Here is a 17867-nt window from a genome sequence, read left to right as displayed (position 1 = left end):
TATACCGATGTCGTCCGCGAATTCGACCATCTCAACACCTTCTGGGAGGACGTCATAAAGAATTCGTGTGAAGAGAGAATATAGAGCCGGACTGAGCACGGCGCCTTGCGGGAGGCCCCTGAATACAAAGCGATCTATATGTTCTGTTGAATTAACAATAAATCTTACTTTTCTTCGGTATAGCCAATTACGAACGAAATTGACTATGCCCGCAGGACAGCCAAGCGCCATAAGCCCATCCAGCAAAACGCAAAACTCCACACTGTCATACGCAGCTGATACGTCGAGAAAGGCCGCCAAAGTGTATTCTCTTGCACTTAGTGCCGCGCGAATATCAGATGTAATTCTAGCCAGGTTGTCAGCACAGGATCTCCCCCTTCTAAAACCGTTTTGAGACATACTAAATTTGCCTTCTTTTTCTGCCCACCAGATCAACCTCTCATTTATCATCCGCTCCATAAGTTTACCCACACATGATGACAACGAAATGGGTCGCACTTTCTCTTTACCGACCTTATCAATAAAGATTACTTGGTAACATAACCAATCAGCAGGCAGAACCCCGGTCAACCAAACCACATTGAATAATTCCAAAAGGTAAACCTTACCCGATTCAGGCAGCAATCTAAGCATTTGGTACTCCACACCATCCATACCAGGGGCTGAGTCCCTTCTGATCATTCTAATCGCTCTATCCAATTCTGATCGTATAAAAGGGGCATCGAACTCCACTTCAGCACCCAAGTATTCCATATCACCTGTCGGGTTGGAGCCCACAAATGGGGGAGCCAGGTCATCCACAGTTTTCCTAATTTCCAATTCTCTATCTTTGGTCTGCCACTTGTTCCACTCTATATTTTTGCGAGTGTTTTTTAAAATGCGCATGGTGCTCCAAACATAAGAGAGACTCGTAAATCTGTTGATACCCTTACAAAAATCATCAAAATTATCCTTTTTCGCTTTGTTCAGAACTTTTCTGGTAACTGCGCACTGTCGCTTGTACTTGATCCAAGCTTGAATATTTTTAAGCCTTTTAAATTCCGAAAAGGCATGTCTTCTGTCCCGAATCGCTACATCACAATCCAAATTCCACCATCTATGGGATCTCTTAACTTTCCTCGGGTCAATCTGGCAAGGTCGGTTCATATCCTTACGTCTACCTGAGGCTTGGAAAACGGCCGACTTCAGCGAGGAAATGAAATCCCGATAGTACTTTTCAAAGTCATCTCCGAAACTTGACCCTGTTGACGCCAATGTTTTGTCAATCTCCCTCTCGACAATCCTCCGATACTGCGACCAATCCGTCCTCTTGGTGGATGTTCTATTTGACAATTTTCTGTAGATACGGGTATTTATGTTCACAAAAAATCCGATGGGGACGTGATCGCTATCGTGGGATTCTTCTAATTGTTGATAGTCAATACTGCCAGCAACACTGCCAGCAGCAAACAGGAGATCAATATTGGAATCCCTCTGTCCGCTGCAACCAATACGGGATCTAGTGTCCACATTAATGCATATAAAGCCTGCATTAGCCATGACATCATGCAATATATCTCCGTTATTATTAGATGACTCGCAGTTCCATGCTGTATTATGGGCATTAAAGTCGCCAAGAATAATACTATCACATGGATTACCATTAATGGTGTTGAAGACTGTAGTAAGATCCCGTGCGCTCATACCAACTCTGGGGTGACGATAGACCGCAACAATGTTGATATTGTTTTCAAGATTCGAAGTCTTGATACCCACCGTATCGTACGTTGTGGGGGGGGGTCCCGACAATTGGTAACACATCGAATGCAATACAAGATCGGACAGAAATAGAAACACCACCGCTTCCAAGAATATTCCTGCTCTGGATTGTTCTAAATCCAGAAAAATAAATTGAATTATGACTAGTACAATAATGTCTCTAAGTACAATAATGTCGTAATCCATTGATAATTTTGATAGTTCGTTTTTATGACTTTTATAACCTCTGCAGTTCCAAAGTAATAGTTTGAATTTTTATATATAATTAAAGCGATATTTATCTTTGTTTCTATCGTACCTTGATGATTCTCTATTTTCCGTTTCCTCATATAATTGTGAATTATCTGAATACTGGGGGGCATCCCCCTCCTGATCCTCATGAGACCCCGACACAGCCAGGGCGCGAATCAACTTAATCCGAGCTCCCGGTACCCTCCGAAGAAGCAGCAAAATGCTCTCGATGGTTTCCGCAATTCGTTGATCCTCCTGATGATCCACGCTCGTGAAGTTGTCCTTGGGAAGGAACTCACTCTCCCCCCGGCGGCTCGCTGAGAACATAATACCTCTCTTCTCCCTAGTAATTTCGCCGGAGCGAAGGTCAAAGGACTTATAAAAATTTTTACGCGGAGCTTCATATATCGTACTCCGTTTATCCCTTGTAGAAATAGGAGGGAGAGAATTCCGTTTATCTCTCTGTATTGGAACGGCCAATCCACTTGTATGTGTAGAACGTGGCACCGATCGCAGGACCTCAGAGTATGAATTTGGCCCTGTCGATTGCGCAAGACCTGGCCAGGAAGTCGGATTAGTAAATTTATTTTGAAATTCTTGTGGAGAATCCAGCGTCTCTCCTTCCACAATCTGTCTCGCACTATAAAATGAGACATTTCTGTGGGCCATAACTATATTAATGTTTTTGTTTTTGTCATACTGAGGGCAGCCTCTAAACGTAGATTTGTGTTGACCCCCGCAGTTATAGCAGCGTTGTTCCCTTTCGCACCGACCATGTGCTTTGTCACCGCAAATTATACAACGTGTATCACTTTTACAATTTAATTTGGTGTGACCAAATCTAAAGCAATTGAAACATTGACGTACCTGAGGAACGTAACGTCGAACTCTAAGGGCGATACCTTTATCAAAAACAATCAGGTCACGAATATTCTTATCTTTAAAGGTCACGATAATACTGTCCGTGGCAGCCAGCGAAGTTTTACTATTCTCCGGATCCCATTTCCTACGATACATCCGCTCGATACTCAGGATCTTAGATTTATCTCGAATACACGACCATAATTCCGGTATAGACGAGGGCCAGTCCGAGATGACTCCTTTACTAATGCAAAAACGTTGTTCTAAATTAGCCCTGAGCTTCATCGGGGCTCCAAGGGCATCGATCTTATCCAGCGCGTAATTGGCATCTCTAAAATCTTTGAATTCGGCCTCAGCAGAGAAATGACTAATCATGGTGACGGATAGCGGACAAATCCGTAACTCATTCAAAATCATCCATATCTTTATTTGATTTTTACCTCTTCTGGTCGTAGTTTGGTCCGGAGGGAGTCGCAAAATAATACTAGCTTTACCTTTATAATCGTCTTCATACCTATTAAATTTCCGTGTATCCGTTGCTACATTATCCGAAAGGTCACGGGCTTTTAGGATATTTCCGCTAACAATATATGCCTCTTTAATAATATTGGCATTCGTGTTTACATGTTTTTCAGCGGCTTGAGCATCAGGTACGTTGTTGGTAGTCACGCCGGGGGCACGTGATCCCTCGGCGTTCACATCACAGCTTTTATGGACGGGCGGGGCGGGGGGGGCGCTATCGCTAATATCACTGTGCTTATACAGATCCTGGCACATGTCCTGGGAATCCTCGTCATCAATATTATCTATCTCCATATCGTTCCGGGAAGTTTTAATCTCCGTGTCGATATTGCGTCTTTTTCGAATTTCTTCTTCTCTTAACCTCTTGGCAGAGGGGTGTCCGCGGTATTTCACCTTTTGCCAGCTCCCTTCAACTGTCGCAGAAGAAGCAAACGTTTCGAAAGAATTTTCACTTAAATCGTCTGTACACGTTTTTTGCCTCTTAACGGCACTCAACTGGCTATTCTCGCTCGAAACGGTCTCGTCGCATACCGACCGCGTGTCTTCTAATTCGTGTGATTCCATAAGAAAATCTATCTCTTTGAATCAAAAAGAGCCCTCCCCCTCCGAGGGGGGAGTAGAAAGTAAGAATTTAATTAAACAAAGCCCACCCGAACTGAGTGTAACAAGACTACGCAGTACAACGCACGTGTCTCTATTCGATTTCGAGAGGTTAAGCACCACGAAGCAAGGCGCCGCGACTAACACGTCCGACTCGTATGGCGGTTCGAGCCGAACTCAAGAAATCCGATATAAAAAGCAAAGGTTATGGGTAAAGCCATGGATAGCACAGAGGCAAGAACAAGGAATACATCGCAATTTTTTTACTGAGTTAAGTCTTGAAGATCCAAACAAATTTTGCAGGTATTTTAAAATTAAAAAATTAAACATTTTAGGTATTATAACTTATAAGAGTAGACGTGATATAAAGTTTTTGTTTTTATTTTGAACAGATGTTTGAGAATGGTCACTGCCACCTTTGAGGAGCTTCTTCATAAAGTTGCACCTTTGATTATGAAACAAAATACTCATCTTAGAAAAAATATCCTACCAGCAGAGAGATTATCTCTTACCGTATCCACAGGACACCCGCGGAACATTACAAATTACAACTAAACTATCACGTGATCGGAAACTGTATTTCTATTGGTTCCGACTTTGAGTCGGTGAGTCGAGAAATAGACCAAAGTCTTAAGCCCGTATCAGACTACCGACTGCGAAGGCCGACCCGACTGCCGATCGCGACTGCCGACTCACATCTAGCCAATAGACCATGACTGCCGACTCACATCTAGCCAATAGACCATGGTCTATTGGCTAAATGTGAGTCGGCAGTCGCGATCGGCAGTCGGGTCGGTCTTCGCAGTCGATAGTCTGATACGGGCTTAAAATGCGAGTCAGCCGACCAGTCAGTCGGCGCTTCGTTGTGATTGGCTAGATGTGAGCCGGCAGTCGCGATCGGCAGTCGGGTCGGCCTTCGCAGTCGGTAGTCTGATACAAGCTTTAGTGCACCTGTCGCACTTGCGCTGTATATGCACTGCAAGAGAGAGAGAGAGAGAGAGAGAGAGAGAGAGAGAGAGAGAGAGAGAGAGAGAGAGAGAGAGAGAGAGAGAGAGAGAGAGAGAGAGAGAGAGAGAGAGAGATTGATTGATTGATTGATTGAGCTTTATTAGCCTTCTCGGCTATTTTTTACATAAAATATCTTTAAATTAATTTCTCTACATGAGGTACAATATATTCTCTTAACCTACGTTTGAAAGGTTCAATTCTTTCACATTGCTTAATTTTTATCGGCAGGGCGTTATACATGTTCAAACCTTTGTAACGGCCTGCCTTTTGGCTGTTTTTATCGAACGCGGACTAGCTCGCCGGACCAGGAGTTCGATGGTAGGCCCAGAGACGAAGGCAGTTTTGATACGAAACGTGGTTTATTACAGTGGTTCAATTACAGAGTACGGAAACGCATTCGGTTTATGCGGCGGACGCGGGCGGATTATATGCTATAAGACAGCCGCGATAAGTACAACGCATTCGGTGTGTGCGGCGGACGCGAGCGGATTATATTCTATAAGACGGTCGCGATAATTACAAATTTCGGGAGCGCATCTGATTTATGCGGCGGACGCGGGCGGATTATATGCTATGAGACGGCCGCGAGAATTACAACGCATTCGGTGTATGCGGCGGACGCGGGCGGATTATAATCTATAAGACGGTCGCGATAATTACAAATTTCGGGAGCGCATTCGGTTTATGCGGCGGACGCGGGCGGATGGTATTCTATAAGACGGTCGCGATAGTTACAAATGTCGGGAGCGCATTCGGGTTATGCGGCGGACGCGAATCAGGTGGTCCGCACCGGCGCGATGCGGTACGCGTGCGAACGGGCCTTGAGGCCGGCCAATGGCTGGTCGGCCCGCGGCGCGAGAATCGCGGCGCGGGCGCGTGTGTGTTATCCGGCGCGGTTTCTTTTCTCGCGATATGATCCGGTGTTAATTATGCGGCGCGGAGGTAAGGGAAACGAACGGCCAGGGGCTAGGCTGGTCGATCGGTTGACGAGGAGGTCCGACTGTTCTGGCGGCAAGAACTCTTGTCGAGAGGCCGAGCACGCTCGACCCCTGGTTACCGTGGCAGACGGGGTGTCCCGGGTAGGAAGGCGGTCAGCGCTCGAGAACTCTCGAGCGAGGCACAGAACGCTGTACCCCGTTTCGTGAGCTGGCCTAGGAAGCGGAAAGGTACTCGTCTCCGAGGGTAGCGGAGCACAGGTAGCTAAGCTCGGATTGCGAGTGTCGATCTGTCGCGGCGCCGGTATTTTATACTCGCCCGGGTGGTACGCTAGGGAGGGGAGGCCGATTCCCGCGTGAGCCGCGCCGCCGGCGGAGCGGAGCGGGATCGGCGTGGCGGTAAGCGTGCTCGCGCTCGGCGGCGTTCGGCTCCCCTCGGTGTCTGTCGGAGACCCGGGAAGATGTCGGTGCGGCGGAGTGCCGCGCACACGATCGCGGTTCCTTCGTTTAAAAAATAAGGTGGGCGCACCGCGCCCTTTCCTCGCCTGACGGAGATCGTCAGGCGGCATCCGGCAGTTCTTCGCCGGGAATGATGCATGTGTGGGGGTGCATCGTTACACCTTCATAAAATATACTTTTCTGTGCGCTTCTCGTCCTGCGATACTGAATTCTATTTTCAGCCTGCCTCGTTTGCCGTCCACTCACATCTCCTACTATTTCTATCCTATTACTTAAATGTTTTGGCATTATGCCTCTTACTATCTTAAAAATAAAAATACATACATTGTACATTAGCCTCTGTCTTACATTCATAAACTTAAGGGTTTGCAGCATCAATTCTACCTTTGTGTATCGCGAGCATTGCAGTATGACTCTCATGGCACGGTTTTGTGCCACTTGCAGTCGATTCAGTTGCGTCTCACCCATGCCTATTAACATCGTTGCGCAATATTCAAAGTGAGGCGCTTTGATAGACTTATACACAGTACATCGAGTGTACGCCGATATATCATTTCCTATTCTATTCAGAAAACTCACTTTTTTCCCTATTTTCTTTAACATATAATCACAGTGATTCTCCCAACGGAGTTTACTATCGATCATTACACCCAGATGTTTCGCTATCTCGACACGCTCAATTATAGTTCCATCCAAACTTTTTACTATTATGTCTGTTTTTATTTCTTTCCTTATACTTCTAACTATCATATATTTGGTCTTATCTGCATTCATTTTTAACATATTCGCATTCATTCATTCTTCAAGTATACCGAGCACCATATTTAGTTTTATTTCTAATTCCTCACAACTTTCTCCTGTTACACTTGCGGTCGTGTCATCTGCAAATAATCTAAATATACTACCCTCCGGACAGACTTTAACCCACACAGCACCGAAATATTTCAGAAAGTTTTCAAAAAACTGTCACTGTTCCAAACAGTTTTGAATAATTAGCAAAAGAATTATGTTCGGCCCAACTCTACGAACATATTATAAAAGAAACGTAATTCTATCTCTTTCTTCTCTGTTTCCCTCTCCACGCTCTGGCTTTTAATATTGACATCATTAGTTTGTTTATTATTCGGAAGTTATTTTTTTGGAAAGCTTTCTGAAACAAGTTTTGCTGTGTGGGAACTATATCATTTATATATAAAATAAACAATAGAGGTCCTAATACTGATCCTTGTGGCACGCCATATACTGTCTCAATTATTTTAGAACATATATCATTGAATCTAACTTGTTGCTTTCTATTACTTAAATACGATATTATCCATTCCAGTACCACTCCTCTTATTCCATACTGATATAATTTTTCCACTAATCTTACCCTATCTATTGTCTCAAACGCTCTCCTAAGATCCAGGAATAACACCCCCACCATTTTTTTCTCCTCAATTATCAACTTCCATTTCTCGATAAAACTTTGAATTGCTGTCTCACACGACTGCTGTTTCCTAAATCCCGATTGGTATTCGGTTATTATTTCATTGTCTTCTAGAAATTTTTCCAACTGTTTTTTTACAACTAACTCTAATACTTTTTCATATATCGGTAACATATTGATCGGTCTATACTCGCTCGCTTTTTTTGGTTTGTTTACCTTTGGTATCGGTATTATCGTGGATGTTTTCCATCCTTCTGGAAATTTACCTGTCCTAAGCGAATCATTTATTACCCCTTCAAACTCATCTTTTATCACAGGTAGCACCATTTTCAGTATATCACTATTTATCCCTTCCTCTGTTCCGTTCTTTCGTGGTAGTTCCCTAACAATTTGTTCCAGATCACTTGCACTAATTGGCTCAAAATTTTCCATAACTTTCTTATTCTCGATTACATAAATAAGTCTCCTACCTGTGCCTTCTATCCCCTTATTACCAATAGATTGCACAATGTTGCTAATACTTTTTACATAATATATATTAAATTTATCAGCTATATTGCATTCTTCTATGTTTTCTAATATTTCAAAATCTACATTATCGATGTTCTCTGAACCTCTTTGCTCACCTTTAATTAATTCTTTCAAAGTTTTCCACATTTTTGTAGAATCACTCCTATTATTATCTATCATATTCTCATAATATTCTTTCTTTTTTGCCCTAATAAGTTTAACTACTGCATTTCTTTCATTCTTGAAAAATCCCCAGTCCTGTTCTTTACCTGAGCTTATTGCTCTACTGTGAGCCTCATCCCTTCTATCTGTTGCCATTCTAATTTCATCTGAATACCACATTTTCCCTTCCCATATTTTCGGAATCTTAAACTTTTTCTTAGGTGCTACAGTATCCATTACACTTACTATACTATTAACAAATCTCTCCGCCCTTATACTTATATCTAGCCCTTGACCTTGCTCAGTTCTTTCTCCCATTATTCTAAGAAATTCATCTACATTAAATTTACTATAGTCCCTGCCTCTAAATTCTTTATATTTATTTCTCTTTTTATTTATATTAGATTCTACTTTTAGCCATGCATGGTCCGTTATTTTCGGTTTCTCATTCACTTGTACCTTTATTTCTTTATTCGAAAAAATTAAATCTATCATTGTTCGACTATCTTTTGTAACTCTCGTTGGACAATCAACGTATTTCCTCATACCTAGGTTTTGCATTACCGTTAATAATTTCTTTGTGTAAAATGAATCTACCATTATATCTATATTAAAGTCCCCTATCACTATACAGTCATACTTTATTATTAGATCTTCAACCGTATCTTCCAGAAATCTCACAAAATCGCCATTTGACGCACTCGGCGAATGATACACTACTGATATAATGATACACTATCATACCTTTATACAAATTCTCTCTTATTTCTACCACCACGCACCAACAATTTGACACTATCTTTTTCTTTTCAACTATTTTAAATTTAATATCATCCTTAACATATATATATATATATATATATATATATATATATATATAACAGTACTCCTCCTGTGTTTCTATTTTCAGCATCACATCTAACTATACTATACCCCGGTACATTGACCTCACTATCCTCAATTTCTACAGTCAATCTAGTCTCGGATAACGCTAGAATCGCAGGATTCACCCTCTTTATAATCTGATGTTGAATTTCATTTTTATGCGCCAAGAAGCTCTGCGCATTTGTATACCAGAGTAATTCCGCTTCTCCCTGTAGTTGCTATTTTGCATCTTCCCAGCCGGCTCTTTTTTTCTCTTCCTCCAATACTTTCTTAAATGTCGGACATTCCGAATTCAGCGCCTCGTGTTCAACATTTATCTTCAAGTTGTACGTTTTCTTGTCGCTCCACTTGACGGTCCATATACCCCTTGCGTCAACATTTTTCTCAATTCTTCTATTAATGCCTGTTTAATGCCTCCCATCTCCTCACGGACTATTTCTTTTATCATTGACTTGATCTCCTTTTTACATGCTGCCTCATCTCTTAATTCTTTCACTGTTTTTACAAGCCAATCTATTTTTCTATCAATATCCTCTGTTCCACTCGCGGCTGCTACTTTATTCCCGCTGCTTGGCGCCGGACTCATTTTTGCAGGTGCCGTTGCTCTTCCTGCTGCTGCCACTGCTTTATTTATATCAGCTACTTTATCACCATCACTAATAATTAACTTCTCGAATGGGCCAGGACACGACACCAAATCGCGGTTTCTATCATAAATTTTGTGCTTAGATACACAGCCTGGATGGTAGAAAAGCTTAGCACAAGACTTGCATGCCATCACCTCCGTTTTTATCGCCTTCTTACATGCCGAGCATCGATACTCGGCGTATTTCTCGTTCATTCTGCTAATATCGGCAGAGACAGTTAATTGACTCGTCACTTTAACACGTCACTTTCACACGTCAGCGTTTTGTGTTCGTCGCCGATGTCTACCTGTCGTACGAGGCTTCGATGACCTCTGTACGAAATGCAGTTCTCGTGTCTATGTATCAACATATTCCGGCTAGATAACACTCATGGCTACCCCCGGTCTATGCCGATATTCGTTACACAACTTTGAACACTCTCCCTCACTTCTAAACCACTCAAAAATTAACACTTTTGCGGAGCGATGTTTCACACGTCTGATTCTGCTGAGAGAGAGAGAGAGAGAGAGAGAGAGAGAGAGAGAGAGAGAGAGAGAGAGAGAGATTGATTGATTGAGCTTTATTAGCCCTCTCGGCTATTTTTTACATAAAATATCGTTAAATTAATTCCTCTACATGAGGTACAATATATTCTCTTAACCTACGTTTGAAAGGTTCAATTCTTTCGCATTGCTTAATTTTTATCGGCAGGGCGTTATACATGTTTAAACCTTCATAAAATATACTTTTCTGTGCGCTTCTCGTCCTGCAATATTGAATTCTAATATTCTCAGTCTGCTTCGTTTGCCGTCCACTCACATCTCCTACTATTTCTATCCTATTACTTAAATGTTTTGGCATTATGCCTCTTACTATCTTAAAAATAAAAATACATACATTGTACATTAGCCTCTGTCTTACATTCATAAACTTAAGGGTTTGCAGCATCAATTCTACCTTTGTATATCGCGAACATTGCAGTATGACTCTCATGGCACGGTTTTGTGCCACTTGCAGTCGATTCAGTTGCGTCTCACCCATGCCTATTAACATCGTTGCGCAATATTCAAAGTGAGGCGCTATGATAGACTTATACACAGTACATCTAGTGTACGCCGATATATCATTTCCTATTCTATTCAGAAAACTCACTTTTTTCCCTATTTTCTAACGTGAGCTTGACTGCCAAAGATAAGAACCTTTGATTTGGCAGGATTCAGTTGAGTCCATTAGACTGAGCGTAGTTAAAAATTGCATTAGCATTTCTAGAGATTAATTCCAATCCTTGACAAACATTGGCAGGTGAGCACTTGAGATAAATTTGAATGTCATCAGCAAACAACATATGAAGTGCATAGAGCAAGACACTACCAATATCATTGATGAAGAGCAAGAACAAAAGCGGGCCTAGGACGAAACCCTGAGGGACGCCAGACGACATAGACAGCCACTCAGAAAAGTTACCAGCATCGTCTACCACTGCCTGAGAACGGCCAGTTAAATAAGAAAATATCCAAGTAAGAGCGGCATCAGAAAAACCAATCTCTCTGAGTTTAATGAGCAAGCGAAGATGTGAGACGGTATCAAACGCCTTGCTGAAATCAAAAAGGATCATGATTGTAATAAGCCCATTGTCAATCCCTTCTTTAATATCGTCACACACCCGTAATAGTGCTGACTGAGTATTGTAACCAGGTCGATATGCAGACTGTCTGGGGTTAATGAGATCGTGTTCAATCAGGTAGCCAGTGATTTGCGAAGCAACGATCCTTTCAAGTAATTTTGACAGCTCAGGTAGATTGGCAATCGGTCTCGTATCAGACGGGGACAGAGGTGTACGAATCTTAGAGAAAGAGAGAGAGAGAGAGAGAGAGAGAGAGAGAGAGAGAGAGAGAGAGAGAGAGAGAGAGAGAGAGAGAGCGAATGAGCGCTCGCTTCCACTGAGACAGAAAAGAAGAAGATTCAAGCGACATATTGGATAAAGCAGTGAGACACGACGAAATAATGGGCCATGCGATACGCAAAATGAAAAGCGGTATACCGTCCGAGGCTGACGCATAGGAATGGAGTGGTTCAGTGGAAATGAATCTGAGGATAGTACAAGGTGATATGGTAGAGAAAACAAATTCTGGACGTAGAAAAGGGCGAGTAACCGGAGCGATGGCAGAAGCAAAATCAGCATACAAGCAAGGCAACTGAGCATTAGAAACCGACACATAGAAAGAATTTAGTTGATCAGGTGTAAAATAATGTAGAGGAGAAACTGAGGCTGATTTTACAAGACCCAGTCGAGCGAGTTCCTTCCATAGTTTTGCCGGGTCATTGATGTTTTTAATAGAATTAAGTTGAAACTCACTTTTGGCAAGTTTAATATCAGTGTTAAGCTGATTGCGATAGAGTCTATAGGTAGCATAGCCAAGTAAGCTCTTGGAACGTTTTGCCTGCTTGTATAACCGATTTCGAATACTGATCCGAGCCTTAAGCTCAACAGTGAACCATCGTAAGGGAGGCTTCCTAATGGTAAATGTACGCTGAGGAGCAAATACATCGAGAGATCCAAGTAAGGTTTCGGATAGTACAGTACAGAGCCCATCAACTCCGGAGACTCGAGTCGGGTCGTCAAGACCGACACAACTACAATTCGTACCAGTCCGAATACGCATCAGCACCTCAGGACTCTCCATGCAGGATTGAAGACGATCCCGGAACGCATCGTAGTCGATACTCCGATAACCACGTCTCGAGATAGTTCGTTCAAAATTTAAGTTTGTGCCGAGTGAGAGCAACAATTCTATAAGATCGTGACTTGCTATAAACGGACATTTGGATTTAGTGAACGCTAGGATTTTTTCACTGTCATCCACTGCAAGAACATCCAGCCAGGAGTCTGCAGTAGCTGTATGATACGTTGCACTCGAGTGTATAATATGCATAGATAAGCTTGACATAAGTTCTCGCAAGTGGGTTGCTTCGAAATTGTTCGACAAGAGATTGCAATTTAAATCACCGCCTATGACAATATTTTTATACAAATGAGAGACTCTTGTAAGGGAATGAGAAAAGTCATAAAAAAGAGTTCCCTTAGGCCTCCTATAAACAGACGCGAACAACACCGTTTCATCACTCGGCAACCGAATCTCAACTAAGATATACTCAGGATCATTAATATCAACTCCCTCCGAGGCCGCAATGAGCTTAACCTTGAGTGACTTATGTATATAACAGGCAACACCGCCTCCTATTCGCCCAACACGATCATGACGAATCAAAAAGTAGTCATTCAAGGCAACGAGCTCGTCTGAAATACCCTCATGAAGCCATGTCTCAGATACTGAAATGACATAACACGGATTGGAACTAAAGTGAAGTCTAACAGGCTCAATGTGACCGCGAAGAGAGTTAGCATTAAACTGGGCAACGCAGAATTTAGATACATTATGATTAACGCTTTTTTGAGGACGAGGCAAGCATGGTCAGTCAAGCTTAGCGAGATTGGCATAAGAATTGATATGAAAAACGGGGCTACCATCCGAGTGTCGCACGCAAATCCGACCATCCCTGACCCATACATATCTACAAGACCGCTCCTTAGCAACTCGCTTTGTTTGCTGCAACAATTCATAAATCTCTTTAGAGAGCAATTCATTAACATTAATTGTACTATCGGAGTTGTTACCACAAACCTCCCTCTGCCTAAGAACGCCTTTTGCGCGTTTGTTCGAAATGATAACATCGCAAACAGCACTAGAGGTAACTGTAATAATAAAAGAGCTACTAACAGCAGCAGTCATAGGCTGATCCGGAGCGGATACTGAGAGAGGCTTGCAAACAATTCTAACATTAAGTATATGCGGTAGAACAACGGAAGCATCAAGAGCCGTGAGCACATTCCGAACAACCTCGGACGAAGTCACAGAAAGCACCCCCGGCAGTCCCGACACCATAAGCTCATTCGCTACGCTGGTTTGCTGGACCGACCGAGCAAAGTGTAGATTTAGTAATTCATTTTTAAGAGCAGCGTTCTCCTGTTCTAGGCAAGCAATACGCTGAGAATTGCCAGCAACCATCTCAGAAATTGCATTCAGTTGATCAAATTTGAAGGCAAAAAGCCTTGAATCAGACTTTTTTAACTGCTCGATCAATTCACGCAAAAACTCATTAGTATTTGCTTGAGCACCACTCTGAGTTCCGGAGAGCGAGACATTATCAACAGCAGCAGGTGACGAAGTAGGCGGAAAATTAAATGATTGTGCACCATGTCCCTCCCTTGGCGTGATAGACATAGCAAGTCGAGATTTACAACAGGCGCCCGCAGATTTAGTCACTATATACGCCTTGACACAGCCCGGATGAAATGCTTTGCTGCACTCAGCACATGAGACCGATTGACCGACAACCAACTTACTACACCTAGTACACGTACGCTGCATGGGTAATCACAGCAACTCACTCACTACGAGAGTCAGATAGTTACACACAACGTACAGCAAATATCACTAGGCAGTTATAAGTGTAGATTGAGGCGCGGAAAAGAGCAGATCAGATCAGCAGGACTGCACCAGCACAGCTGAGGTTGGCACATGAGATCCAGCCAATGAGCGTACGGTAAGATTGTAACACACTCGTACCAACCAAAAGCAGACGAATAGAGATAGCGCAACAGCCAGCGCATGCGTATCAGATCCACACCTTCCAACTGGCACGATGAACTCAGCAATCCAAAAGATAGGTTAGAAAAGCCGGAGAACTTGTCACGCAGAATATAAGCACAAAGGTCCCAGCAAACGCAAAAGGATTAAAAGGTATTAAAATTTTTTAATACCTTTGAATCCCTTTTTTGGCGGAATTAGATGAAATTAGATGGGATTCGAAATGAGATGGTCCAATCCCATGGAATCCAAAAAAGAAATTTTAAATTCCATCCACTCCTATGGAATCCGTAAAGGTTATGGAATTGCATGGCATTAGATAGTTTACGAAACGTCTCGCGCTTCCGTTGGGCGACCAAGCGCCGTTGTTCGTCGGTAAGCTTTTGTGTATGCCTAAGGGCATTACACGCACTACTGCCGACGGGCAATTAGCCCGAAAATGAGATTTGTAAGATCTGTCAGGCACCGTAGGGGGTCCCTTTACATAGCGGTCGAGACGAAACTTTGAACTCGAGAAGATGCCCCGGCGATGCGACGCCTAGCGGCGTCGACGCGAATTGCCGGTAATGCAGATACCGCGCGGGCGTGTACTATTATTGGCGCGTACCGCCACAGAGTTCAACACGGACACTTTTTAATCCCTATCCTGGCATTCAATGGTATTCATTTTATTGTCAGAATAGACGAAATTCAATGGAATTCAATACGGAAATTTTTAATTCCTAGTTTGGCGTTCAATGGTATTCATTTCGTTAACGGAATCAATGGTATTCAATGGAGTTCATCAAGAAACTTTCCAATCCCTAACCTGGCATTCAGTGGTACTCATTTCGTTAACGGAATCAATGGTATTCAATGGAATTCATCACGAAACTTTCCAATCCCTAACCTGGCATTCAGTGGTATAATATTTTTGTGTTGGAATTGGATGGGATTCAAAAAAGACAAATTCTTTCCAAAATAAGGAATTCCATGATATTGAAACTATTTCAATCCCTTTTTTGGACAGAATGGAATTCGGAAAGTCCTTAATTGAATTCCTGGCAATCCTGTTTTAATTCTTTTCAATCTTTTTTCGTTTGCTGGGGTGACAAGTAGGCAAGAAATTGAATGATAACTCTCGAAATCAAGCAAAAGCTCATATATGCCTGCAACAAAAATTGCCCGAAGGCAGACTGCGGCAGAGGTATGCTGCATCCAAGTGAGAACGACAAACAGGCACGCACACGTACTCACCGAGAGAGAGAGAGAGAGAGAGAGAGAGAGAGAGAGAGAGAGAGAGAGAGAGAGAGAGAGAGAGAGTGTGCGTGTGTGTGTATACAAAATCTTTCTATAATTAGACAGCATATTTTTATCCTGGAAGTTCGGACAAATTTCACACTGCATTCTAGCTAATATGTTCCATCATACTTCCTTTATCGTAGTGAGGGATAGAAGTGAAAGAAGGCAAGTCTATGACAGAAACGTTTCCAGATATCGCGATCGAAAGTATACAATGACGAGAAAGTCATATATCACATAATGAGACTCAAAAGATACACCAAATAAGTTTTATGTACATTTTAACATAACGAACACGACACAACGTTGTTTTACACATGATTCCACTAACAATAAGAAACAAATGGTATTACATGGCAAAGAATTTTTGGCTTTATTTAATTGCTATACAATTATAAATACAACGTACATATATATGATATATATATATATATATATATATATATATACATACACATAAAAAACAAATATAATAAGTAGTACGTAGCGATACATAATATATGTATATCCGTTTATCATTTTCTTGGACCGTGAAGGCGTGAAGGCGATCGAATACGAATGATTTTTCATGCGAAATCATTCTGTGAGGACGAAAGAATACCGATACATCAGACTATCTCGATATCGATAGTCCAGACTAATAGATCACGGATGAAAAGGCGTATTTATAGTTATTATTCGAATCTCATCTCAAGATCGTATCAGATGAGATATTCAGAATGGAGTTTTATATTTTAAGATGCGGGCGGTTCAATTTACTTTTAATCAATATTTTGATTGGAGATTAATTGAAATTGTGCTTAGCTAAAGAAGTGAAACGATTATTCATTTAAAATTTTATTTGAAATTTTTAAAATATTTATTTTTCAAAATTTAATCAATGTTATGACAATTTTCTTTTTCTATGTTAAATAACATGGTAGCTCGATTCATTTCTAGTGTATTATTGGCATGTTGCATGGACATGTCATTATTTCGATTTTGAAAAAGGCTATTTTTAAACAAGCACATAATATTGCTTTAATTAATATTTTGTACCTCAAATACGGTTTCACGAGTGATCATTCTGCTTCTCAACTGAGATTTTAAGGCTGTGTGGTCAATAAAACATTAAAGTAAGCATCTCAATTAATAATTATTCCAAATCGTCATAATTATCCTGCTTTAAAAAAAAAAGAATAAGTGATTTCAAAGTTATAACGGTGGTGGAATAATGATAAAGAAATTTCGATATAAAGTTCGCTTAAGTCAGACTTTCTATCATAGCGCGTTAATAAATTTCTCCTAAAATTATACAGGTATATATATATATATATATATATATATATATATATATATGTAGGTCCGGAAGTATGTTCCGGGACTTTTATTTTTGATATCGGTATATTCCGGGACAGTTTTTTGAATCTGATTACATATATATGCGTTATATTCCAGGACTGTACATTTCAAAAAACGTAAACAGTCCCGGAACATACCTCTAGACCTACATATATATATATATATATATATATACCTATATATATACCAAGGTATATACCAATATATATATATATATATATATATATATATATATATAGGTATATACCTTGACCACAGATTTATTTTATATGAAATAAAATGCATAATAGAGTTCCTCGAAAAGGATGTCAAAATTGATTTCCCAACACGATCCGCGAAAATCTCCGCGAGATCTCCCAGCGGACTCCTCGATGCTTGGATCTCTCGAAGCCTCTCCGGACTGCCGGTTTTGCCCACACTTCTCGTCTGGCACGCCCATTTCGCGCCTTGGGCCTATGGCAGTGGTCCTTTGGCCATCCATCACTTCTGACAGTCGCTTTTGTTCGCACGCTTCCGCGTTCCACATTTATTCGAGAATAACACCTTTTGTTCTCGCGTTTTTCAGTGTTTGCGTCGCTCGTAATTCGCATTCTGTCACGTACGCTCGCAC

General features: G+C 41.6%; 1 protein-coding gene across 1 annotated transcript in view; it reads left to right on the top strand.

The window, feature by feature from the left end:
• LOC143906407 (uncharacterized) overlaps positions 1-17867 on the top strand; it is a 186325-nt gene that overhangs the window by 17681 nt on the left and 150777 nt on the right. The gene's annotated exons all lie outside the window — the stretch shown is intronic.

The sequence above is a fragment of the Temnothorax americanus genome, unplaced genomic scaffold (genome assembly GCF_048541705.1).
Source record: "Temnothorax americanus isolate GAGA-0224 unplaced genomic scaffold, ASM4854170v1 Scaffold70, whole genome shotgun sequence".
Lineage (NCBI taxonomy): Eukaryota > Metazoa > Arthropoda > Insecta > Hymenoptera > Formicidae > Temnothorax > Temnothorax americanus.
This window is presented reverse-complemented; position numbering and strand designations above follow the sequence as displayed.